The 27307-nt window shown below is 39.8% G+C and overlaps 1 pseudogene across 1 annotated transcript; it reads right to left on the bottom strand.

Annotated features, from left to right (window-relative positions):
• Positions 1-378: 378 nt before the first annotated feature.
• LOC307123158 (alpha-2-macroglobulin-like) lies at positions 379-27307 on the bottom strand (annotated as a pseudogene). The gene is made up of 24 exons: positions 27233-27307; positions 26992-27162; positions 26694-26919; positions 24414-24626; positions 22730-22807; positions 21155-21210; positions 20797-20904; positions 20489-20714; positions 20281-20402; positions 20091-20212; positions 19961-20012; positions 19782-19865; positions 19520-19696; positions 19318-19393; positions 19055-19222; positions 18879-18953; positions 18644-18806; positions 18393-18577; positions 18024-18322; positions 17537-17620; positions 17399-17452; positions 15427-15603; positions 786-875; positions 379-510 (listed from the first exon to the last, which is right to left on the bottom strand). The product of its transcript is annotated as an alpha-2-macroglobulin-like (transcript).

A 27307-nucleotide genomic window follows, 5' to 3' on the forward strand; every position in this document is an offset into this window, starting at 1 on the left:
CATGTGCCAGTTCTATGAGTTTTTTCTGTAATGACTCGGGTACTAAGAGACGGTATGTTCCCCTGACGATACATCCATCCACGACAGCAAGCTCATGTCGGACAGGAAAGTATCCCTGTAAGTCCGGATCAACATTTTTCTTGTCTTTTGGCCAAAGTGTCTGTTGATATGTACGCAGTTTAGAGAATACTGGGCAGTTGTTGCATGCAGACTGGAAATCTTCTTTGGAGATTGCACTGGAAGCAAATGAAATCATAGCAACAGACTCAATGGTTTCCGCAAAGTCATGTTCAGTGTTAGCAAGAGGCAATCTTGATAAGCAATCAGCAACACTGTTCAATGAACCATGTCTGTATTGGACATCGTAGTCAAACTCCATTAAGCGTGCAGACCATCTGGCGACCCGTAACCCAGCTCGACTATTTCCTTTACTCGTGAGAAGAGTAGTAAGAGCTTGATGGTCAGTGCGTAGTAGGAATTTTCTTCCCCACAGCCATGTACGCCATTTCTCTGCAGCCCAGACGCATGACAGTGCTTCCTTCTCGACAATCGGGGTAGAGGTCGATCACCACGGCGTCGGGGTCCTCGGCCCTCAGGAGATGGTGGTGGTGGGGGGGGGGGGGTAATGTCACAAGCACGCCAGGCTCCACCCTCTCCCAGACACCACGATCACAAGCACCCAAGTACTGATCACACACACACCTGCAGGTCATCACTGCAATCACCACCTGCACTTACACACCACTTGCACATGCTCACGCTAATGCTTGCTTCCACGGACTCACCTGACTACCTACCTGCAATCCCAAGTCTCCTGAGTGTCTCCTCGTCTCGTCTCCTGGCTCCCTGTCTCCATCGCTCTGTGTCCTGTCGCTCTGCAACCAAGAATGTTTCGTATTACCCATTGTCATCACCATTCTTCTGAACTTACACTTCTGATACTCACCTCATCTGCTCACTTCCTGGTTCTGTCAAATAAACCCTTTTTACATCCGCATCTGTTCTCCGTGTCACCTCTGTTTGTAACAACTATAGTTCTACACTTTAGATCTTTAAAGCAGTTAATAGACATTTCTGTTTGTTGTTGTTTAATGCACCATGCTAAAAATTTCCCAGGTTTTTCACCCTGGTTGTAGTAGGATTGTTTAAGTCTCATTCAATTAATTGCTGCTTGGTTAGCTGACAATTCATTGTACTGTGATCTAAGTAATAAAATGAATAATACTTTGCTACATATATATATAGCGATAATCTGGGTACTCAAATCTCTTAACATGGAAGGGGGGGAATCTCCTCAACCCCCAATTATTTGACCCCTAATAAAGGCCTTACATGCCTCCCATCATATGCTAGCAGATGTTTGAAAAGTGTTACATACAAAATACATGTCAATTTGTTTTTCCAAAAAATCTATAAATGTAGGGTCTGCAAGTCATCCTGGTTGAAGGCAAACTTGAAGTTTAGTATCTGTATAAATGAGTGATATAGCTGCATGGTCAGATATTACTATTCTACTATACTGACATTCATCAATTTTGCCAGCTGTTATGTATTGCCCAGGGAGATCTGAGACAGTCAGAAACAGATTATAGAATTTGGAATCATCTTCATTTGGGCCATACACATTCATCAGATTTATATTTTCAAATAATAGCATACCCTGACTTATGATATATCTACCAGCAGGGTCCTCTGATCTACATATGTGCATTTTAAATAGTTTGAAGGCTAAAAAAAAATTATTGTTTTCCAACCAATGTTAGTGAGCCGTAATTATCTGTCATACCTGCCCTCTCCTCATTTCATCACTCTTTTTCTCTCAGTCTCCTTATCTTGCCCTGTGTCTACCCCTCCTTAAGTTGAGCTCTGACTGCTAGTCTTCTCATTTTCATCGGTGTCAGTGAAGAAAGTAAACATAGGGTAAACCGATATTTAGCTTATATTTTAAGCATTTTTCTTAGACAAGTCAATTCACTGAAGGCTACGAACGCTAAGTTTATTAACCTCTTAACCCTCTCGAGTCGCTCTCTTTTTTTCTTATAAGTGCCAAAGAGACTCAAATAACTGTCGTTTTTTATCATTCAGACAAGTGTTTTACATCATTATAATCTGTTAAGTTTCTATTTTTTTAGTACAGTCACAATAAAAACAAATTGTTGTCCTTTTTGCAAATTAAAGAAATCAAACATGATGTGCGATCTGCAGCCTCTCTGTCAAAGACGTTAATTCAGATAGTCTTCAGAAAATAACCTCTAGCTTAGTGAATACTTCTCTCACAAACATGAGACATTTGTGACCAGTCACAGAAAGTAGGGACACAAGTCGGTTCTGGGGCATTTTGAGTTAGTCTTGAGTGTAGTCTCCAAGCTTTCCAACGATGTATAACACATGGAAATCTGATAATATTTGGAGAAGTTGTGGCCATTTGAAAGTAGGCACTCAAAAAAGCTTAATAGGGAGAAATTGCCTCTAAAGATTGTGTTCTCACCTGCTGGGAGTGACAATGGGGCTCATTTACATCTCATTTAGATAAGCCATACCCCCTGTAAAGCTGCATGGTTGCAATCGGACCGCATACTATTAATAATAAAGGATAATGTGCATTGTAAATGTCAGTCATTTATCTTTTTTGACTAAAAATTATTTAGAGGCTGAAATATGTGAGTTTTATCTTTTTATAAAACCTTTTTTGTCAAAACTCTTGTGCATTGTAGATAACGTTGCAAGACACTCCTTTAAAATTTGGGCATCATTTTTAATATTATTATTTTAATGTTTATGTAAACAAAAAGTACATATTGATGCTAATTTTATTTGTTATTTGCTGGTTTTCTACATAAAACTTGGTGAATTGATTTCATTGTGTAGCATTAGGACTCGCTCGCTCATGCCGGTTTGCACTCCACAACATCAGGAAGATTAGACCGTTCCTAACAGAGCACGCAACACAGCTTCTTGTCCAGGCCCTGGTTATTTCTAGACTTGACTACTGCAATGCGCTTCTGGCTGGACTCCCCTCTTGTGCGATCCAAACACTTCGAATGATCCAGAATGCAGCAGCACGTCTTGTCTTCAACGAGCCCAAAAGGACCCACGTCACACCTCTCTTCATCTCTCTGCACTGGCTACCACTCGCTGCTCGCATCAAGTTTAAGGCGCTGACGCTTGCATACAGAGCCACCACGCGCTCAGCTCCTGCTTACTTTGACTCCATTCTACAAATCCACACCCCCACCAGAAGCCTTCGCTCAGCAAAGGAACGACGGCTTGTGGGACCATCACAGAAGGGGAAAAAATCCCTTTCCAGAACATTCTCATTCAACGTTCCCAGCTGGTGGAACGATCTTCCCAACGCCATCCGAAACGCAGAATCATTGACATCATTCAAAAGTCAACTTAAAACTCAGTTCTTCCGCGAACACTTAACCTCATTAAAAAAAAATCGGTTTCTCTTCCTTCTTCCCTCCCTCCTCTAGCCTGTGCTACACTGAGCAATGTACGCGGTCTCAGGATTTCAGGCTCTTATTGCGCTTCTCGACTCTTCATGACCAATCGCTTCATGTTCCCCCAAGTTGTACACTGTTAGACATTTATAAGAGATTTTACAGTAACTTACTGGCAACACTGTTGCCAGTAAGTTACTGTATTTGAGATTTACAGTACAATAACCGCATTTCAGTTTACAGTAACTACATGTTACTGTAATTTTGTAATACAGTACTGTTACTGTAAACCTTGGTTAACAGTGCATTAATCCTAATCCTATTCAATAATTAATACTTACTGAATTACATTAATTCTTACATTAATCTATCCTACAGAAGTAATCCAAACAGACAATTATTATGAAATATAAAATTCTTTATTTAAAACATTTTAAGTGCTTTAACTTAAACATGTAAATGTGTGGAAAAAGTTCACTTTAAAACATCCTCGAATCAAATCTTATTTTCAGAAAATCATGTATAAAAGTAATCAGAGTGCATTCAATATCACTTATTTTACATTTTATTTACATTTACATTTATGCATTTGGCAGACGACTTGCATTGCATTCAAGATACACATTTTACATTTTGTCAGTTCTTGCTTTCCCTGGGAATTGAACCCATGACCTTGCTAGCGCCACACACTATTGTTTGAGCTACAATTTTAAAAACAGAAAATAGTTGGTAGAATACTGTAAATAGTTGGTTGAAGAATACTGTAACTTTGGTGCAAAATACACATATACATGAATAAAATATAAACAAAGAGCAAATTAATTCTGAAACAAGTTATCACAACACAACACAAACACAAGTTTCATGTCTGTACCGATCTGTGCCATCTTCCACATTGGATGATTTCAAACAGGAACCAGGATTCTGCTCCATTATGGCAAGAAGTCCCTCTAGATAAGAATGATATGAAGTTAGTCATACAATTTGAGTATACACAAACATTTTACACTGTTGGAATTTAATAAAAAATAATAATCCCATTACAATTCATCATAATGGTAAAATAGTATTTTAGAGACAGTTAACACTTTGAGGTACACCTAGCTCAACGTATGCTGTCTAATCCAGTCCTGCAATGCCTTCATGAAGATGTGAAATGAAATGTTCAGTTTTTGTTTTAGCTGGTGATTCAATGTTATGAATATTTTGAAGAATGTACTTTGTAGTGATGCTGAACCTGATTGCATATTAGAGAGGTGTCTCTGTTATTAGCTTAACAAAATTGATATTGAGTAAAAAACTAAAGAAAACTGTTAGTACATAATAGTAGCAGCAGCACAAACATGCTCCAAAAAAGTAATATTACTGAATCACCTCAACATGATTTCACAAACTATTTAATCAAAAACAACAATGTAACCTTTTATTGCAGGATGGATTACATGTATACTGCATTAGCTTTAGTAAGGTATCCTCAAACTTAATGCTACATTCACACGGGGCACCGGCGTTAACGCTTCTCATTTACTTTGAATGGGTGACGTCATGCGTTGCTGAACTGAATTGTCGGTTCCATCGCGCGCGCGTCGCTTCACTCACGTAGCAAGCGGCAGAAGTTGAAAGGTGTGTTGGACATCAGCTGTGGCTGGATGCAACCAATCGGCGAGAGTAGCCACGTGCAGGCGGGGAGGAGCTGCAAACGGAGACGTGAAGTCTGACACTTTCTGCTTCCCGCAGTGATGCTTGCACTGTGTTTGCACACTTTATCAGCTGAAGTGAAATAAATGCAATATTTGTCAATGCACAGATGTTTCAGAGACATTTTTTGTCATGTAAAACTTTATGCACTACTTAATACAGCGTGTGTTTGTACAAGAATAAAGTTCAACATACAAGCCTAAACTATCAATGAAGTGGGGGTCTACGTTTTTCATTAGTTTTATTTTGATAAACATGACAATATAACAACGCAACTACATGAAAAGAGATTTAACTGTTATAAAAAAGAGATTTGTGCGCATTAGAGGAACTGAAGGTTTTAGAATAAACACGAAACACATGTGATCGCTGTTATGCGGAGAATCTGGCCAATCGTGGAACGGCTGTGTCATCATCAAAGTCCGTGCAGTCGCTCTGGAGAAACTGCACCGGCTGTATTAGCCGACTGCTCTCGAATTGCTCTCGAGGTGCTTTGATGCCATATGTCACTGTCACGTGGCATTGGCGCTGTTTCAGGTCAGACAAAATTTCTAACCGGCATGACGCCCTGTGTGAATGCAGCATAAGTGTCTGTGTACATTACCTATCCTATTAAAAAAGTGTCTCACCTAGTCCAAGTTTTTCCATTCAAACTCCATTAGGTGGCGAAGGAAGGATGACACTCTGTTGTTGATTACAGTTGTCTTCCTGTTCACAACTTCCCCGGTCTTCCGACTCACTCTGGTTTTGGTGGTGCATCTTGTTCCCTCCTCTGGGTTTTTCCTCACGGAAAAAACTTAAAGCAAGAGAAAATTAAGAGAATAAAGATATTTTAAATTTCATCACCCTTAGTGCCTTTGTTTTAAATGAACTGTTTTCCCTGGTTTCCTTTGTTTTTTTGGTAACACTTTAGAATAATGGTCCGTCATTAAACGGATAGTTCACCAAAAAAAAAAAAAAAAAAGTTAATTGTGTCATTTAGTCACCCTGTTGTTCTAAACCTTTTAAAGAATGTTTGTAAACAGACAATTTTGAGGCACCATTCACTTCCATGGTAGGAAAAAATTACTATAGAAGTGAATGGAGCCTCAATCTGTTAGGTTACAAACATTCTTCATCTTCTTTTGTGTTCAGAAATGTATTCAGGTTTGCACTTGAGCAACATTATTCTAAAGTTTTGCCATGTTTTTTTCATAAATTATATTTCATCTGCCAAAATCATCCAAAAATTGTCCAGGACTGCTTCAATTCCAGAAAATAAAATTATAATCTGTCAGTCCTGGACAAACACAGTTTTGGATTATTTTAGTATAATATAATTTATGAAAAAAAAACATGGTACATGGCTAGTTACAGCTAAAAAGAGGTGGAAAAACTAAATAATTGTGTGATTCTGTTAAACAGACCCGACTAAAACATACAAGAAAAACTTTGAATTAACAGTAATATGTGGAGAAACAAAGAGGGGTAACGTTACTTACCGTTGTATGAGTTCCAGTGTCGCACAGCACAGGCAGGCTCCTGGTATTCTTATCTAAAATGTCAAATAAATAATGTCAATCCAAATGTAAACTTTGTTTGTTAACGACATTATTTTTGCAACTAGTGGCCAACGTTAATTTACTAACTAACGTCGTCCTAAATGTACGCTTAATATGCTCGATAAACAAAATCTTCATTGTATTGGTAAAGTTAATTCAATAAACTCACTAACGTTAAGTCTTTTTAAAAATAAAACGTTAGGTTTATGTTACCTCAGTTTTAGTACCAAAGCTGAAGCAAATGATAACCTAACGTTATGTAAAGTATGTTGTCCGGGCCGTGAGCTCTCTCCTCGGGCAGTAACGTTACACACGACGCTGGCTGCACTGGTTCCTAATCTAATTCAATAAACTCTTTTTTTTAAATAAAACGTTAGGTTTGCCTCAGTTTTTAGCAGCAAAGTTTAAGCAAATGATAACCTAACGTTATGTAAAGTATGTTGTCCGGACTGTGAGCTCTCTCCTCGGGCAAAACTTAGAACGCTGCACCGGTTCCTAATCTAATTCAATAAATTCATAAAACGTTAGATTTACCTCAGTTTTTAGCACCAATGCTGACAAGCTAAAATTGGGGTGCAGACAACCGCGGATAGTACAAATCACACTTACCTTGCTTGTTTGCCGTTCTCACGGGGGATGAAAAAATCTTCGCAGGGTGTCCGGACACAGCTCATATGTTCTCTGGAACCGTGAGCTCTCTCCTCGGGTGAAACTTTCAACGCTGCACTGATGGTTCCTAATATAAATCTAAAGCAAATCCTGTCGATCCCAATTGTGCCAAATAGGCCGTTGTGGTAAATACAGTATTATACTTTATTTTTTAAAAATACAGGAAATCACTGTATTTGGTGTTTGACAAATTAAGGTTAGAAAATACCCATGATGCAACGGGAATTACAGTTATTTACTGTAAAGAGAATTTACAGTATTATACTGGGTGATATATAGTAAATAACTGTACAAATTACAGAAATGTCTAACAGTGTAAGTCGCTTTGGATAAAAGCGTCTGCTAATTGCATAAATGTAAAAAAATGGAAATGTAGGACTTTTTAACAGGATTCTGAGATAACCGTCATGATCAACTATGATAAACTAAAATCAACTATAATTATGTGTTTTTATAGTATAATATGCAAGGTACAATTTTCTATAAGATAAAAAAAATCTCTGATTCTGTTCTTTTCTCTGACATTTAAGGGTAACATAGGCCTACAAAGACTCTTTTAGGTCTAAAACAGTTTGGATAGTTGTTAATACAGCGTTCCCACAGCTAAATTCAAATTCAAGACCAGTCTATTTTTGTAATATTTCATGGTGTGTCTGTGAAACGCAAGTAACAAACATTAATCAAGCATACTCCACGAAGTGTTGGCGAAATAACACATTATTGGACCGGAGAGAATAATATAGAATTTCTTCCAGAAAACTTCTTGCACAAAATAAATTTTCAAGGACCTGTATGTATGTTTATTTTCAGTCATGTCGTTGTACACGGCCCTCTCTTTCTGCACAAGGGAAAAATGATCGTGTTGGTTCTTTACTGCTTCAGACTTTCTGTCATCTGGGAGGTTTGCACTTCATATCAGCTGCTCGTGGCTTTGGCACTGCCAGCAGGGTTGCCAGTTTTTCACAACAAAACCCACACAATTGCTACTCAAAACTAGCCCAAAACAAGCCCAATCATGTTTCTTTTTGGCATGGATGCCTAGTAAAATTCACATTCCTGGGGCTAAATATCACATAATTGGGGTCACTTTATGCTTCCCTTTGAGGGTGGAGCAATAACAAAAGAAACACGCCTCTGCTGCATTCTAGAATCTCCGAAAAACAAGCCGATTTCAACCTCAAAGTGTATGCTTTTAAATAAACCAATACTGCTATCTCAAACACGAAGAGACTTCTTCGTGATCTCAACTAACAGATTCTGCAAAAAAGCAAAAATCACCAATTTTGAACAAAAAAAATGCATCTTTCTCATTTTGCTCGAAACTTGTGCTGCCGACTTGTGTCCCTACTTTCCGTGACTGGTCACATATGTCTAAAGAAACGCTGAAATGTCAGGTTTTAAACACTAAACCAAATCAAAAACAAATATTCTGTGTTTATGTAATCCGTTTGAGAGATGTTAGTCGTTCCTGAGCGGCTCATTATACGCTAATGCGACCACGCCCACGAAGTGCGCATTATATTGGGATTCAAATACTGAGGCTCTGGAGGCGACACCCACACATCACACATCAACTCAAACAAACACATCAAGTACTGCATTCCTACTTCAACTACATAGTTTTGAGACTCGTTTAATAATCCTGGAATAATTCTCCATGGAAAGCTGTTCATTTTTTAAATCAGCAGATTCCATCGCTGTGTGTAAGTATAGGCTAAGTTTACTCTGTAAGCATCTGTGAATATTAAACGCTAAAACCTGCGAGGACGCACTGAAGCTTTCTTTGTTTAAATTAGCTCAAAATTACTGTCAGATGTAATTACCTTGACAATCTATACATCATTTAAAAGATCTAAGCCTCAAGCTTCCATTTTTTAACTCTTTTTTATTCTCAAAGTCATATAGTGACCGTAATTTTTCAATATGTGTCAGAAGTTATGAATATGAAAACAGCTTTGGTACCTTCTAAAGATTGTAATATGAGCCTCAGCTGATCTCATTCATAAAAAACTCCTCTATTCCCATCATGAAGACTCACGACAAAACATCCTTCAGGGCTTTTAGTTCAAAAGTGTGCAGATGAGGAGAAATATTGATAGATTCTCATATGTCTGTGTCAAATTTCTTTACAGAGAAGGGTTATTTATTCAATCGCAAATGTAATCATTATGAGCGCTCAATACTCTGATGTGTTGTGTTTTCAGTTCATACTGGCAGCCGGAGGGCGTTCCGTGCACATGTAGTCCATATTTAGCACGCATGAAGAAGATACCATGTGACATTGACATAAACAGCTTCCAGAAATCACTATAACATGCAGATAGACACATTTGAAGATAATGAACACACAATTGTGACAATATATGGCTTATCTGTGTTATTTATACCATATTGGTGTTTTCATAACATGGTGTTTTCATAATATATATTTATAATGCAATGCTATTCGAGCTTTTATAATTATGCAGAATATTGTAAAATTATATATTTTCTGTCTGATTTTTTTTTATCCAAAGCCAAATGAGATCACAAGGTTATTTAAAGCACTTGACTTGTGATATAAAGTAAGTTTGGAGTTGTGTTTTAATAAATTGGTGTAATAAATCATAAATTATGGATAAATAAATGAAATTGTTGTGGCAGATAATATAGATTGCTTTAAGTTATCTGGTCTACCTTTATGAAGCAACTCTGCACTGTGCCCAATTAGAATTTCCCCTTAGGGACAATAAAGTTAACTAAGCAAAAAAATAACTTTATTTTGATTTTCAACCCAGAAATTTTTACTTATCTAGTAAATTAATCTTGATTTAAGAATTTAAAATATTTGGACTGGAAAAAAGAAAAAAATACCAAATAAGAAGAGCATTTTTTGCAGTGTAGTCAAATCTTTTGATCATTTAAAATATAATAGGCCTTTGTTGACTACATTACAAATAAAATAAACTACAAAAAAGTATAATTTCCTTTGTTCTGTTGCTCTTTCACAGGCCTACCTGAAGCTCATTCATTATGCAGCTCATTATGCAAACTATTGTGTTCTTTTGTTATCTCAGGTGTTCTCATCATTATTCATTAGCCATCACGCCTCCTCACATATTGGCTTTGTGAAGAGAAACTGTCTTACAAATTGTAAACGAATATATTGTTTTATGTGAATGAGTGGGCTCAATGATTCTCACATCAGTTTAAGGAAAGAACTAAGCAAATATACAGTCAAAAAGTCAAAAGTCTTGAAAACACATCAAAAACCGTGGATAAACATTCTTTTCTCAAAAATACAAGCATATACATACATGTTGCTCACATATGGTAGCCCAGTTTGTGCTGAATACAGTGTAATTACACTTTTGCCATTAATATGTATAAGCAACTGAAAAAAAAAATGTCCGAGCATATCAAAACTTCTAAAGGGCCCCAAAAGAGCTCAGACTCCAGAGGGTTAAGCTCAGGGACCAATTGAGATTTCCACCTGGATTTGGCCAATCCAAATTGAAAAGCTTCCCATACCCAAATACAAGGGTCTCAATACACAATTGTGTTGTCATTTTTAAAGGAAACCTTTTGAAGTTTCATAATACACTGCTAAAAGTGATAAACATGCACGTATATGTTGTCTAAGCTGTAATAATGATATGGTATTTGATATACATTTTCCCTGGGTTTCACAGACAAGGCTTCAATCTAGTCCCAGACTAATAAATGCATTGAGCAGTTTTAACTGAAAGCAACTTGTACTAACATATCTTAAGTCTGTGCCAGTGTTTTGTGTTAAGATGCACCAGTAATTTTATTTTCCCTCTAAAAGGCACATTTAAAAGCTACTTAAAATGTCCTAACTGAACTAAGGCTTAATCCTGGCTTAATCTTGAATATTTCTCCCCTGTAATCCTGAACACTGATTAGATTTCTCAGGTGTTTCATTAGGGTTGGAGCCAAACTCTCCAGGAGCAGGGTTGGACAATCCTTTACTATAAAACGAGCCATGAAAAATCATAACAAAATGTTAAAAGCAAAGATATAAATCAAGTAAACAGTTTTACATGTGAATATTAACTTTGCAATTTTCAACTCAATACATAGATTGAGAAAGGGGACCCAAAGGTCAGGAGGGCCTAACTTCATTCACACACACGAGCCAAGTGACTAAAGCCTATTTCAGACTGCATGATTTTCAAACTGGGGGGGGGGGGGGGGGGGGGGGGGGGTTCACACTGCATGGCTGTACTAGAGGAATAGTCGCAGACACCTGTCCCGTCCGCACATTACGTTTCACAACAAAGCACACGCGAGAAGGAAACAACGCGAGATCACGTGCGTCAGACTGGAGTTCTCGCACGAGGCTGGAATTGTGATTAAAAATATAGACTGCAGTGCAGAAACTTGCAATCCAAATTGTCTGTGCGCTGATTTGCAGCAAAAGGGAGAAAACAAACGAAAAAAGTTATTGTGGAGAAAATGGTTGGGGAGAAACAGGGAGCAAGGATTGTGTTCTGCAAAGAGAGTTTGAAGTAATTAAATATTGCAATGTGTTACTGTTTGTTGAAGCAAAGCAAATGTTTGTGTTGTTTCGGTTTGATATAACTGTACATATATCTATTAAAATACTATTATGGTCTATAATTCCTCACCGAACCTCCCGCTGTCCTGTATCTTGCTCTCATTGGCTGTCAGTCATCGCCAATGTATTTTTCAGTTAGAACTCATTTCACACAGCACAAGTTAGAATAGCCGACAGGTCCAGATATTTAGCATGCCAAATATCTCGTGGGCGTCGGCGACTCATCTGCAATTCTCTCGGATCACGTCTTTGACAATCATGCAGGGAGAATGATCACTCATGTGCACAAGCACTGATTGGCCTATGATTTTGGGCATTTGTTGGTGATTTCGCAAACCTGTCGGCGAGTCAAAATCGGGGCTAAAAATCGGGCAGTGTGAACTTGGCATAAGGCAGTCAGCCACAGGACAAACAGAAACTCGAACACTACAACTTCCTGATTCAAACAAGCTTCACAAAAGGAGGCAACAAAAAGGACTGATTGTATAGAAGCGGTTTTATTTAGATCATGTGTCTTGCAGCCAGTACTGAATCAAATCATGGACAGGGTGACATGTAGGTGGTCTCAAACGCATCACCTGAAAAAGGAACAGGAAGGGTCCTGGATCAAGTTCAGTGAATTCAGCAAGAGCAAGACATGATTAGGGATGAAAGCGTACTTGTCTGATAGTAGTCATAAATGTTGATGATTGTCACGACCGGCTCAAAGCCGTGACAAATAAGTGGAGGACATAGTAGGTTGGTGAGGTTTTGCAACACATAAGGTTTATTTATGTAAATAATAAAATATATAATACAATAAATCAAGACCAAAATAACTACAATCTCTGTCAGACAAATGTTGTTAATGTGTCAGACAGAACCAAATTCAAAGTAATGACAAAAGAACGTAAACAAAACCATAACGAGACTGAAAAAGGAGCAAACAACTCAGGACACTCTCATGATGGTGCTGCACGACCTGAAGCTCTCTCCAAGTCCTTAAATAGAGGAAGAAACAGGTGCACATAGTTTGCTCAAGGAGCCTGCCCAGGTGCACATCGTTCTCCCAATGAGTCTCTCAGCCACACCCACCGGTCGGCAACAGCAATAGTAACGGGAGACCCGTCACACACCCCCCCTAAAAAGAAGAGAGCACAGTCTTAAAACAAAAAAACTTCTACAATTCAAATATTCCCGTGGAAATAGTTAGGCCGACTTGTAAATCTCCCCAATCCCGTCAACTCGCTCTCCTTCAGCTCCCTGGCTCCTAGGACGCACATTTAAGAAAGAAACAGAGACAAAGTCAGAGGAAATACATACTCTAGTCTGTTTTTTACGATTTGGCATATTAATCAAATGATTCAGACTAGAAATCTGACTAGCCACAGTAAAGGTCCAACAAACTTAGCCTGAAAGGGCAATCCCACAACAGGCAACGATGCCAGTACCTGGTCACCAGGTTGAAACGAACGCAACTCTGTTCGACGATCAAAAGTTGTTTAATTGAATCTTGAGCTTTTTTCAGAGAAGACATTGCCAACTGACACGCCTCAAAAAGTCGCTCACTAACATATGACAACACATTTTTCGGCGGATCAGACTTTTCCCTGTCCGCAGATAAAACCGTCAACGGACTTCGCACATCGTGACCAAAAACAAGGTAATTTGGACTGAACCCAGTACTTTCTTGGGCAGCTTCCTGAGCTGCCATCCTCAACCAAGGTAGACCAGTCGCCCAGTCCTTACTCATTTGAACACAATACGATCTCAACAAAGATTTCAGTGTTTGATGAAATTTCTCCAGTGCTCCCTGACTTTGGGCATGAATAGCACTGGAGAGATTATGTTGAATATTAAGCGGTTTCAAAACTTGACCAAACAAATTAGAGGTGAAATTACTTCCCTGATCAGATTGAATAATTTTTTGTATTCCAAACACCGAAATGAATTGGGTCAGCGCTTGTATGACTAGTTTTGCCGTTACAGAACGTAACGGATATACAGCCGGATCTCTAGTTACTTGGCACATGATTGTAAGCAAATATTCACTACCTGCCTTTGACCTAGGCAATGGCCCAACACGATCTACAATGAGATGCTCAAACGGTTGACTAATGGCTGGAATTGGATAAAGAGGAGCAGATTTCAAAGTTTGATTTGGTTTTCCAGTAATCTGACGTGTGTGACAAGACTTAATGTATTTGGACACATCAAGTTTCAATTTCGGCCAAAAGAAACGTGTCAAAAGTAACTTGTACGTCTTTCTCAATCCCATGTGGCCGGAAGTATCATGTGCGGTCTGTAACACTAGTTGCCGGAGACACTGAGGAATTACAATTTGCACCATGGGATCACCAATCGCAAACTCTGCCTGTGGCACCCATTTTCGAACCAGCAATCCTTCATCTAGGTAATACCCAGATGAAAGATTCACAATTATATCTTGAGAGACAATTCGGTCAAATAATTCAACAAGAGTCAAGTCAGCTTTTTGTTTTTCGATCAATTCATCACGTGACATTGACAAAATTGAAGGGACTTCTAGTTTTACCTTCTCAGATTCAGTTTTTCCCTCAACTTGTGTTTTACTCATAGATCGGGTTATCACGCAAGACGGTAAAACATTCAAAGGACTGGACAAACTTTCATCACCATCTAATTTCAAGATCTTCGGACATGGTGTAACCACTAGATGTGGTGAATCATTTCTCCAGACACGATCACCAGCCAAGTCATTCCCCAGAACTACGTGTATTCCCTCCACAGGCAAGCAGGAACGAACAGCCACCTCCACTTCGCCCTGAATCAACTCAGAGTGCAAAATCATTTTATGAATTGGGACAGACATAACATTTAGGCCAATGCCCTTAACCAACACATTACTTCCAGTATAAGAATCCGGTGAAAAAGGCAACACAGACTCTAGCACAAAGGTTTCTGAGGATCCTGTATCACGTAGAATCTTAACTGGTACACTTTTTTTTGCATCCACCAATCTAACAGAACCTTCTGTAACGAATGGAGTAAACGCTGAAACACACGGCAAACAATTTTCCTGCATATTACTTCTTGTTGAAGCAGTCACCGCTAAAGCAACAGGCCTTACAGGAGACAAAGAATTAGATTTTACGTTAGAATGGTCAGCTTTTGCTTTCAATAACGGACATTCATTCTTCCAATGACCAAACCCATGACAATAATTACACATATTTGCTTTATCTTTTTCTTCAAGGGAAGTGTGCAACTGTGTACTGGGTAAATCAGGCACAAACCTGGAAAATGCGTTGGATTTTCGCCATGGTTCATTTTGAAAATTCTCTTCAGCGGATCTGTAACCAAAAACAGTTTTATGAGTCAAAGAGAATTCATCAGCCATGACGGCCGCCTCATACACGGTGTCAGGTTTACATTCGTTGATGTAAGTCGCAATACGACCTGAAACTGAACTCTTGAATTGCTCAAGCATCATTAACTCCTTTAAATCGTCAAGTGTTTTTACCTTAGAAGCTACACACCAACGATTGAAATTAACCGAGATCTCCTGTACAAATTCAACATACGTCTGCTTTTCTCTTTTCTTCCAGGACCTAAATCTTTGTCTGTAGGCCTCTGGAACCAGCTCGTAAGCCCTCAACACTGCCGCTTTTACCGCTTTATACTCAGAAGCGTCCTCTACGCTAATTGAAGAATAGGTTTCTGGTGGCTCTGCCTGTAAAAACAGACTGCAACATAAGAGTACGCTCTTCATCTGGCCAATTTCGCGCATCCGCAACACGTTCAAACAATAAAAAGAATCGCTCAACCTCTTTTTCATCAAATTTAGGAATCAACCTCAAATTACTCACAATATCAAACTTACACGAACTCGAATCACGCATCTGTTCTCCAGTTACGGAAAGTTTACTATCTCTTATTAGATCCAAACGATAGCGTTCCAGATCAAACTGCTGTTGTTGCAACTGGATTTTCTGTAACTCAATGTGATTTTGTGCGTCTAACATTTTTTCCTTCATTTCAACCTGAATTAACAACAATTGTTTTTGTTGTTCAAAAGTTAAATGAGACTGTGGTGATGTTGCGATATCAAAAGTTGACGCGTCTTCCGAAATTTGAGACTCTAAGACTCCGCGTTCAAGTAACTCCATCTTTATCATGGTTTTAAGATTATCTTTCAGACGTTTATCCTGACATGACAAATTAATTTTGTAATGAGTTGCAAGTTTTACTAGCTGATCTTTAGAAAAATCATTCAACAAATCTTCAGACGGAGCACTTATAAATTTCTCAACCTTTGAGGCCATTGTAACATAAGGCTACTTAATTTACCAAAATATTTGAGGGGAAGAAATTGGATAAACAATTCCCTCTAACTAAATTTAGAAACTACCTAAACTCATCCCTAATCTTCGTACAGTTACTTGCAGCGGGTTTTTATACACTATAAACCAGCGTTTGCAAATAGCAACCGATTAACGAGTCACCATTACAAAACACGGATGTGTTCCCGAGACAAATGCTCCAACTGCTTTCACCATACAAACAAAACAAACTAAAATAAAAAAAGATCGGAGCATCCGGTTAAGGATACCCCGCTAAACCTAACCAGGGAAAAGTCTAATCCAAAACAACCCTTCCCTCAAATATACAAAGAGTAGCCATACTTACCATCCTTAAGTTGAAACTCCCACGAAACAATAAAAAAAAAAAAAAAAAAAAAAAAAAAAAAACACACCAAACCAACCACTATAAACCTCCAGAATTTTTTCAAATATCTTCAAAGAAAAACAAACTTAACGAATTAATGATTAAATTAACGAAATATAAACAAAGCAACTCCTTTCCAAATTAAATTATACCGGAGCAAATTAACTCCCAAATTTGTTTCTTACCAAACAAAAAACTTTAACATAGACCTAATCAAACCAAACAAACATTTATCAATTAGTACGGACAAGAATTCATATTTGTCATACTAAAAAAAACGGTTGGACAAGTCCACATAATCGTCAAATAATGAACAAACCTTTTAACAAATTGGCTGGACGAGCCCCCATATTTGTCACGACCGGCTCAAAGCCGTGACAAATAAGTGGAGGACATAGTAGGTTGGTGAGGTTTTGCAACACATAAGGTTTATTTATGTAAATAATAAAATATATAATACAATAAATCAAGACCAAAATAACTACAATCTCTGTCAGACAAATGTTGTTAATGTGTCAGACAGAACCAAATTCAAAGTAATGACAAAAGAACGTAAACAAAACCATAACGAGACTGAAAAAGGAGCAAACAACTCAGGACACTCTCATGATGGTGCTGCACGACCTGAAGCTCTCTCCAAGTCCTTAAATAGAGGAAGAAACAGGTGCACATAGTTTGCTCAAGGAGCCTGCCCAGGTGCACATCGTTCTCCCAATGAGTCTCTCAGCCACACCCACCGGTCGGCAACAGCAATAGTAACGGGAGACCCGTCACATGATCGCTGGCTTGAGATTTTTCACTGCAAGAATCTGTTTCAGCTGGAGTGTGTAACTCATGGGGACACCTTTGGGAACCTGCGAGACAAAAAGGATGAACAGCAGCACAAACAGGACACGAGAAGATGGCAGCTAGTGAATATACCCAGAGTACAGTCTCACCTCTTTCAGATACACTAGGACACGATTCTCTTTAGAATCAACTCGCACCTCTAGCGGGGCAAACGATTGGGGTGGAGATCCAAGCTGAGGGTAAGAGACCAATGTTTAGACACAATTACGTCTGAAGGAGCTTCAAGCATCTTGGAACTAAATCATAAGCACACAAACCGGTGACGAATCTGCCATGAAACTTGACAGGATATAAGGTCCACGATAACCATGTTAGTGCTTACTTTTATACCATTGTATCTGAATGAGTGTGATGGGGAGGAGAAAAAAAAAAAAGTTTAGTCAACAGGATCTAGGACAGTTTAATTTTGCAAGACTCACAATTTTACCCCGTTAGGGGAAACAAAACAGCATATGCTGGTTAGGTATTTTGAAGCCCTGCTGGTTCTCAACAGGGTAGTTGGCTTCAGGAAACGGAGCCAATCTCATGTTGAACTTCACAGTGAAGTAAGAATGGCTCCAAGCGGTCTGCAGTCACCATCGCTCCGACACTCAGTGTCCTGGTGACTTTAACGGGCGTTGGGATGTTGTAGAAACATGCAACCTACAGTATGAGTGCACAGACACACAAGTGGATCCTGATGCTTTAACACTATATTTGCCAGGAATGTTCATCAGGGGCTTCTCCTGATACAGCAGCCTGTTGTCCCAATTCACAGTGAAGCTATAAGACTCTCCTCCTACCACTGAGGACTGTGCGGTAACAGTGCTGGTGCCGTCCAAGCTGAAGACTTGAGCAGCGTACACAGACAGGGCATGAAGAGCCACCACTGTGTCCTGAAAACAAGCACCAGATTAAAAACTCCACCCATGAATGATTGTGCTCATGTTTGGTAGTCAGAAGCACCTGGGTGGAGGAGAAGCCTCCATAGGGATTCTGCTGGGTCACCAGCCAGTTGACAATGCGGTCAGCATAGCCCAGAGTAGCCGTTGTGAAAGGCCGTTCAGTGAGAACCACTAGTAGCATGTAGGCGCTGATCTCCACCGACAGAGTATCAGCAGATGTCGTCTGAGACCAATGGAGCTTATCGCCTGAAGAGATGAGAGATTGAGTGGATGCCAAAGAACATGGTGAAAAAACAAGCTGGTAAATCTTACCATCAGAAATGGCAAGGTTGTTTAAGGCAGTTAAAAGCTGTGATTGAGTGGTGGTGTCTCCAGTTAGACTGAAGGTGTAGGCCAGCAGAGCCATGGCGTAAGTGTTTCCCAGGTTCCCAGCAACAGGCCTCAAGCAGGACAGAGCCTTGGTAATGACAGGATCCTGAAATCAAAGTAAGCGTCAAACAGCAAGGTCATCTAAATAGAGCTCATTGAACTACTTGAGATGTTTTACAGTGGTGGGGACGCCTAGTTCAAGTAGCGATGCAACAATGTAGCCAGTCATGGTCACGCTGTCACCAACGTCACTCTTAAGACAAAAACAAACAAACAAAAAAAAATTAGAACAGTCCTCACACCAATTCTGTTGTTGCAGATCATTAATTGAAATTATTTTATTTTTTTTAAAACCTTCATGTCACTGTGGTACAGAGTTCCCTGCTGTATAAGAAGCAACCGAAGCAACCGTCTGAACCCTGCGTGCCGATCAACCAATCCCTTGCACTCTGCAGGACATTTGGATCAATGAAGACAAATTGCCTCGCTAGACCAAAAGACCTCAGGACAAAGGCAGTTAACCTGGCTGTGAAGAAGGTTGTGACAAACTGACCTTAGAAACTGCTAGTGCCACAACAGCTTATATACACCCAACAGTAGAACAGGATGCAACTCACCATGTATTGGATTTATCATAACCAAAGGTGCTGTATGAACCATCGTTGTGTTTGTAGTTCAGTTGCCCTTGATATCCTGATTAAGTCAAAAGCCACATGTAAATTGGTCAAGGAGTTAGACAGTCTGATAGTCTAAGGGGAAGAGCAGGACTAAACCTTAATTTATGCTCATACAAATTTAAAGTGGATTGGTCATCCATACCGCTATTAAGGTAGCCTGTGGCAGTCTTTTGAATGGCTGCCTTGAGTTGCCCTGTGACCTTCAGGTACAGCAGGATGTAAATATTGGGAGCAAGAATGATCATATTCTGTTCTCCACAGCCACATGGCAGCTGTAACAACCCATCTAGATTGTTCAGTGCACGACCCATTATATTCCCTACAAGACGACAAACAAAACCCACATCAGAAATAAAGTTATTCTCTCAAGCATCACCTGTCAGTTTCTACTTGAAATGCTTTACCAAGGACTGAAACTGAGCATCTGGCTGATCCCTGAACCACATTTGTTGGAAACGTCAGAGACACGTCTTCAGAAAGAACTTTGCCTGCAGAATGAATAAAATGGAGCAGCATTGAGTGCTAGGCTAATGTTTGGCTATACAAGGAGAATGTGTTTGGGAATCATTGAGTGAAAACAAACCCTTTGGACACAGTAACCAACTCTGGGTGATTGTCCTTTCAACACCTTCAGGCTATAAAAGCAATGAAACCACATCAGTAAAGCAGAATGAGTTCCATGATAAAATGTCAGAATGCAGGTTAACACGTACCAGGACAAGAAGACTTCGAGTGACAATGTCAGTGTGTCCTTTCATTGGTACGGTCACAGCCTCAGTGCCACATCGAGTCTGGAATATCTCAGCTGAAGCATTGACAGTCACATTGACAGCTCCTGCAGTGACAGACAGGAAGTGAGCAACACCACATACACTTCAAATTTAGAAACAGTCCAAAACCAACCAAGAACAGAAGCTGAGAGAACACATTTGAAGGTCTCTCCCATTGGCACAAAGACAGGACGAGAACGGATCAGGATATGATTTAAGGGTGAAGTTTGTGGATGAAGCTGGAGTCACTTTAACCTGCCAATGAAACAGAAAACATGGAGCAAAGATGGGACCTTCTCTACAGATCCATTATATAAAAAGGTAAATAAACCATGACAGACCATGATGCACTTGGACAGATAGCTGAAGACCGTGGCCTTCAGATCAAATGACTCCCCACGGACGATGGAGTATGGCAGGGAGAGCTCCAGGAAGAAGGGCTGGAAGACTGTCAGCAGAGCAGGAGGAGCCAGACCCAAACCTTTAGAGGACAGGCAGAACTCCTAAGTCTCCCATGTGGTGATGGTGTCAGGAACAGTGAGGGGAACTTGTGTGGATCCAGTGGCACTGAAGGACAGCAGAAGAGAAATAAAGGGGAATTAGTAAACTGTTGGAAAGTACTTTAGAAGGAATAACATGCTTTACTAACCCCACTTGAGCAAGCTGCCAGATCCAGGTTTCTGGAAAGTAAGTCCTGATGGTCACGTCAAAAGAGGAAGCTTCGCCTCCAACACCTTCTTCTTCAAGAGGACCATTACTGTAAGAGACAAGAAAATGTACACCCATTTACTCCACACATTCTTAGTCGGCAGAATAAATATTCTAATATACTACACTAATATATAGAATAACTGCCCCTCTTATTGCATTTATAAAAAAAAAACACAAAATTTGCTGGTTCACAAAGAACGAGAAATACACTCCAATAACTGAAGGCAAGTTCACCAGGTCGTTCAGAATTTATTTGTTTTCACCAAAATAACCTACTTTCAAGGATCCCGGGATACCTCTGACACAGAGGGGCTCGTACAGCAAGATTTGTTGCAATCTTCATTCCCAGGCTCTGTCATAGTAACGAGTCAAAACACAATGCAGAGTCATTAACTTCAAGTCTTATTCAGTGACTACGTGGTTATGATTTGTTTTTTTTCTACCTTGTTTGAAGGTTGTGTAGGCTTTATTTGTAGGAACAGCATAGCGAGCTAGATGAATAGCTCGGGGTTGAAAACCAAAACACTGTGGCTCATCGTCAATGCTGTATGGGTAACCTGATAGTGAGCGCACTGGGAGCAAGTCTAACACCTGGGACCATGAAACAATAGTGTTGCCATTTTGACTCTCTGTAAAATTTAATTAAAGGCCTTGTTTGGCATGTTATGGTCAGAGTTTATAATGTTAGGCATTACATTTACACTGCTATAAATCATAACAGCCCTATAATTGCATAGGTTTGTTCAATTGACTCATCAGCATTACTCAAATTCTGAGCTGAACCTGAATGACAATCAAGCTCAAGGATTTAAAAAGCAACTGCACATGGATACCATTTCAGCACTCAGCCGTCTTCCTGGCTCCAAGATACAGACACTCTGATCGACAGCACTGATGCCACGTTTACCGCTTTTCCACCAAAGCAGAGCTAGAGCTAAATCGGAGCCAGAGCCTAGTTCCAAATCGGTTCTTTGTGTTTCCACACCCAAAGCCCCAGCTCCGAGCCAGGAAAAGTGGTTCTTAAGTAGCACCAAAACATTCCTGGGCTAGAAGTAAGAACCGATTACGTCAGCGGCTGGGGGCGGGGTCAACAAGACCAACACAGACTTGAGAGCCGCCATTGTTGAAATAGCAGCTAATGGAGCTAACAGTTGCTGCTCGTTTGTAATCTCTGTCTATACAAATTACGGCGATCTGCATGAATGCGTTGGATTCGCTGTGTTTTGATGCCAATGTAGGATTGTAAAGCCATGTGAATCAATAGTAACGCAACGTTTGCATTGTTGATGGAAGGCTTGTTAGCAGCGGTGCTGTGCAGAGACCGATCGCCATATCATAACAAGTCAAGCGAGAGCACACGACTCCTTATGCTTTTCATTCACTCATGTGTTTTTTTAGATCATACGTGGATCGGTCTGTGTGTTTGTGTTTCCCGCTGCCCAGGGTTACTGGTTTTCACAACAAAACTCGCCCAATTGCTACTAAAACAAGCCCAATAGCGTTTCAGGAGGGCTTTCCCCGGTAAAAATCACATTTGGGGGTAAAATATGTGTTTTTTTGGCATGGTTGCCTACTCACATTTGCATTCCCGGGTCTAAATATCACATAATTGGGGTTGCTTCAACCCGCGGACATGAAAAACAGCCCGCGGCAAAAGTGATGAAGTAGCCCAATTTGGCAACACTGCCACACTAGCGTTGCTGAGAACGATGAGACGTATACAGTGACGCAAGACCTGGCTCTGTTGTGGCTCTCTAGCCTGTGGAAAAGCAAACGGTTCTTAGAAGGCTCCTCAGTCGAACCAACTATGAACTTGGACTAGCTCTGGCTCTGAACTAGCACCCGGTTCATTCTGGTGGAAAAGGGGTAACAGATCCTGCTTGAGCAGAGACAGTCAGAACTTTTCCCTCAGCAGGAACGGCTGTAGCAGGAGAAAACTGTAGAGACACCTGAAACAAGGACCAACACACTGTAGGGAAAATCATTCCCCACAAAACCACATTAAGTTTGCATACCGCAAAAAACGCTCCACTGATGATGCCATTTCATCCACTATACACACCTCCACTCTCCCACCTGGAAAAGAGGAACACATATGTGAGAATGCTGTTTGTAGACTACAGCTCAGCATTCAACACCAGTGCCCTCTATACTTGACATGAAACTCCGGGCTCTAGGCTTAAACAGCTTGTTATGCAGCTGGACCCTGACTTCCTGTCAAACAGACGCCAGGTGGTCAGAATGGGCAGTAACATCTCCACATCACTGACTCTCAACACTGGAGCCCCTCAGGGCTGTGTTCTCAGCCCACTCCTGTACTCCTTGTACACACATGACTGTGTGGCAACCCACAGCTCCAACACCATCATCAAGTTTGCTGACGATACGACGGTGGTAGGTCTCATCACTGACAATTATGAAACGGCCTACAGAGAGGAGGTGCATACTCTGACACGATGGCGTCAGGAGCACAACCTCTCCCTCAACGTCAGCAAGACCAAGGAGCTGGTGGGCGACTTCAGGAGGAATGAGAGAGAACACCGCCCCATCACCATCAATGGAGCACCGGTGGAGAGAGTCAGCAGCTTCAAGTTCCTCGGTGTCCACATCACAGAGGAACTCTCATGGTCCGTCCACACCGAGGCCGTTGTGAAGAAGGCTCATCAGCGCCTTTTCTTCCTGCGACGGCTGAGGAGGTTTGGAATGAACCGCCACATCCTCACACACTTCTACACCAGCACTATAGCGAGCCTGCTGACTGGCTGCATCACCACCTGGTACGGCAACAGTACCGCCCGCAGCCGCAAAGCCCTGCAAAGGGTAGTGCGCACGGCCAGCTGCATCATCGGAGGTGAGCTTCCCTCCCTCCAGGACATTTATGCCAGGCGATGTGTGAAGAGAGCTCAGAGGATCAGAGACTCTAGCCACCCGAACCATGGGCTGCTCTCACTGCTGCCATCAGGCAGACGGTACCGCAGCATCAGAACACGCACCAGCCGACTCCAGAACAGCTTCTTCCCACAAGCAATTAGACTCCTTAACTCTTGATCCATCAGGATCATAACACACACCGGACAGAATATCACTCAGCACAACCCACTGTAGATACACACATTATATACACATTTATTTATCATATAGCATCTATTGTACATTGGATCTCTATTGTGATTAATATTGTATACTGTACATTGTATATTATTATTATAGCTTAATGTATATTGTTTAATGTATGTTTAGTGTACATTGTTTAAAGTATATGTATATTGTAAGTATGTGTATATTGTTTAAAGCTGTGAGAACTACACTCACATTGTGTAAATTATTTATTGTTTATTGTAGAGTTTACTGTGCTGTGAGTAATTGTGGGCGCATCAGATGTGTAATCTGATGTTGCTTTAAAATGTTGTACATGTCATGTCATGACTGCTATGTTGCTCGGAACTGCACCTAAGAATTTCACTTATACTGTTGCACTTGTGTATATGGTTGTGTGACAAAGTGATTTGATTTTTAATTTGATTTTTTTGGAAAAGATGCTAGAGCACATTATACCTGGTTTTGGAAACACATTTCAGTGTCAAACGACACACTAGCTGCAACTACATTCTCACTGGGCAGAACGCAGTAGACCAGAATCTGCACCGCTGGAGCCATATCGACACTGACAGACAGTTGGAATGACACAGAGCCGCTGGTGACGGTATTAGAAGCCCTTGCTCTGACCGTCTGAAATCCATGGAGGACAATCACTCCTCTGGACAAGACCTGACTGAAGACAAAGAGGTGTATAAAACATGCACCTCCACAACTACGTGACGGTATCATTTACTGTGTTGCGATTAATGGCTGATGATATCACGACATTGAAATAACTTGTGGGAAAAGGTAGGTTACACTTTACAATAAGGTCTCACTAGTTAATTCATTAACAAGGAGCACATTTTTTTTACAGAAGTTATTCTTCGATGATGTAAAAAAAAAAAAAAAAAGACACATTTAAAGGGTTAGTTCACCCAAAAAAGAAAAATCGGTCATTAAATTACTCATGTTGTCAATGCCCTCATGTTGTTTGACAACCGCAAGACCTCCGTTCATCTTCAGAGCAAATTATATTTTAGTTGAAATCCGATGGCTCAGAAAGGCCTCCATTGGCACAATGTACTTTACACTCTCAAGACCTATAAAAGGCACTAAAGACGTCATTACAAAGTCCATCTCACTACAGTGGTTCTACAATAATTTTATGAATTGACGAGAAGAGTATGCGCAAAACCTAAATAACAATACATATTGTGAGGACTTATTTCAAAACACTGCATCATGAAGCTTCAAACTGCTGAAAATCAACTCGCTATTCATAACGCAATAAATAGTAGTAAAGTAATTAATGACAGAATTTTCATTTGTGTGAACTAATCCTTTAAAGTTGCTCAGGGCCATTAAATAGTTTTTTTAATGATGTTATTTTAAAATGTTGAAATTTACATTTAACTTAGATTAAATGCTTTAGTTTATAAGTATTTTTCATTGCCAGTTTGTAAACTTCTTAAACTCTGTGGACCCTGTACAGGGTTTATGTAATTTCAAAGGGTTTCATGTAAAATGACAAAAATTGTGCATTTAGACTACTGCATGTGGGTATGGGAAGCTTTTCAATTTTGGTTGGCCAAATCCAGGTGGAAATCCCCAAGAATTATCCCAGAGCTTAAGTGGTCAACTAATGAATTAGTGGTAAATATGGTGCCTTATTCCAAAGTGTGCCTGAACAATAAAGAATCAGAACATGTATACAAACAATATCTAAAGAGTGTAGTTCACATTAACCTCCTGGGACTCAAGAATAGACTTTTGTCCACTGTAGTGGACATTATATTTTAGTGAATTTCTCTAACATCAATTTCACCGGTCACAGTCTGGATGTCCTTTAAAGAGCACATTTGGGGCTTTGCAAGGATACCAAATGTTTGGAGGTTTCACTAGGCAACAACTTCTTGGTCTTTAAAAAAGGCTGACATCAATGTTTAGCACTCTTATGGAAATGTGATCATATTTTTTAATTATAATTTAAATCTGATTCATTTTCAAATTGTTTGTTATAAAGCAACATCTCAGGAAAATGTTATGGGGTTTCTAATCAAAATATGACTGTTACAAATCAGGGCATTGATTTCATAAATTACCACTGTTATGGACACCAGGATTTAAAATCATGTTTATCAGGCTTTTGACATAACAAGTGAACAGGGAAATAAATTACATATCAATATTCCTATGAAATAGTAGATATTATGAAAATGTTGCCAATTTTTCCTCCCATTACTACACTTCTTTTTTCATTACATGTTGCACCAAGAACACATTATTATGCAAAGTATTGTCATTTTACCCATATATTTAATAAAGTAAAATGGTATATGAATGCATTTCATTATATCTTTCATAACAGTTCAGAATCATCTTTAAATAAAGTAAAAAAATTAAAAAAAAACCTGAACCCTAAAAATTGATTGGGGAATTAAAAATCCCATCGTTTTTGCCTATACATGCAATTTCATGGCATTTAATTTTTTCTGAGTCCTGCTGTCAACTACAGAGTACATATAACATGAATAAAATATCATTTTTCAAAAATGTTTTTCCATTTGTTTCTTATGCTCTAAACAATGTAATGACATAAAAAAATACTAAATTCAAAAAACTTCTTTCTGGTTCCCAGGAGGATATAATGATAAATTCACTGTACTTTTGAAGTGCCCACGATAACAATATCATACAAGTTCATTATCGTGATATCGTATACCATACATCCAACCACAACTGATGTCCACTCACCATATAGACAATGTCAGTGCTGTAACCACCAGTCTCCAACAAAAGAATACTTCACGGTCACAGGAAATGCAGCACCACATTTGAGCGGCTGCTCGAGCATCACTATAGTCAGTTCACTAGATGACGGGCTGTCAGGAGAAGCAGGTTGGAGAAGCGGAACTCCTCTTGTATCTGTAGTGAAGTATGGCGATTTGTAACCTTAAACAACCTCTGGAGTTACACTCGCCTGGGAAACAATGAACAGAATCAGTTTCTTCCGAGAGTGGTCTATATCTTCACAAAATAGAGCAAATCTTACCACCAGATTGAGAGCAGCGTTAGGAAGATTAGCTGTGTTGAGGGAGAACGTGGCCAGACCGTTCTGGTTTGTGGTCAGATTCAGTAGCAGTTTGTTTGGCCAGCTGTTGCCATCCAGGAGATGCACTGCTTTGCTCGCAATTGGATTCCCATTGAAACGAGACACCAATATCTGTTGGGAATGATCAAGGTTAGGAAAAGGAACCAATGTAAAAGGCTCCTGCAATGAGGGATAAACTTGCCTTTCCATTAATCGTTAATCCAGGTTCAAAATAATCTGGGAGATCCAAAAACGCAACCTTGCCGACTGCCCGCAT

This window comes from Gobio gobio (assembly GCF_949357685.1).
Source record: "Gobio gobio genome assembly, chromosome: 1".
NCBI lineage: Eukaryota > Metazoa > Chordata > Actinopteri > Cypriniformes > Gobionidae > Gobio > Gobio gobio.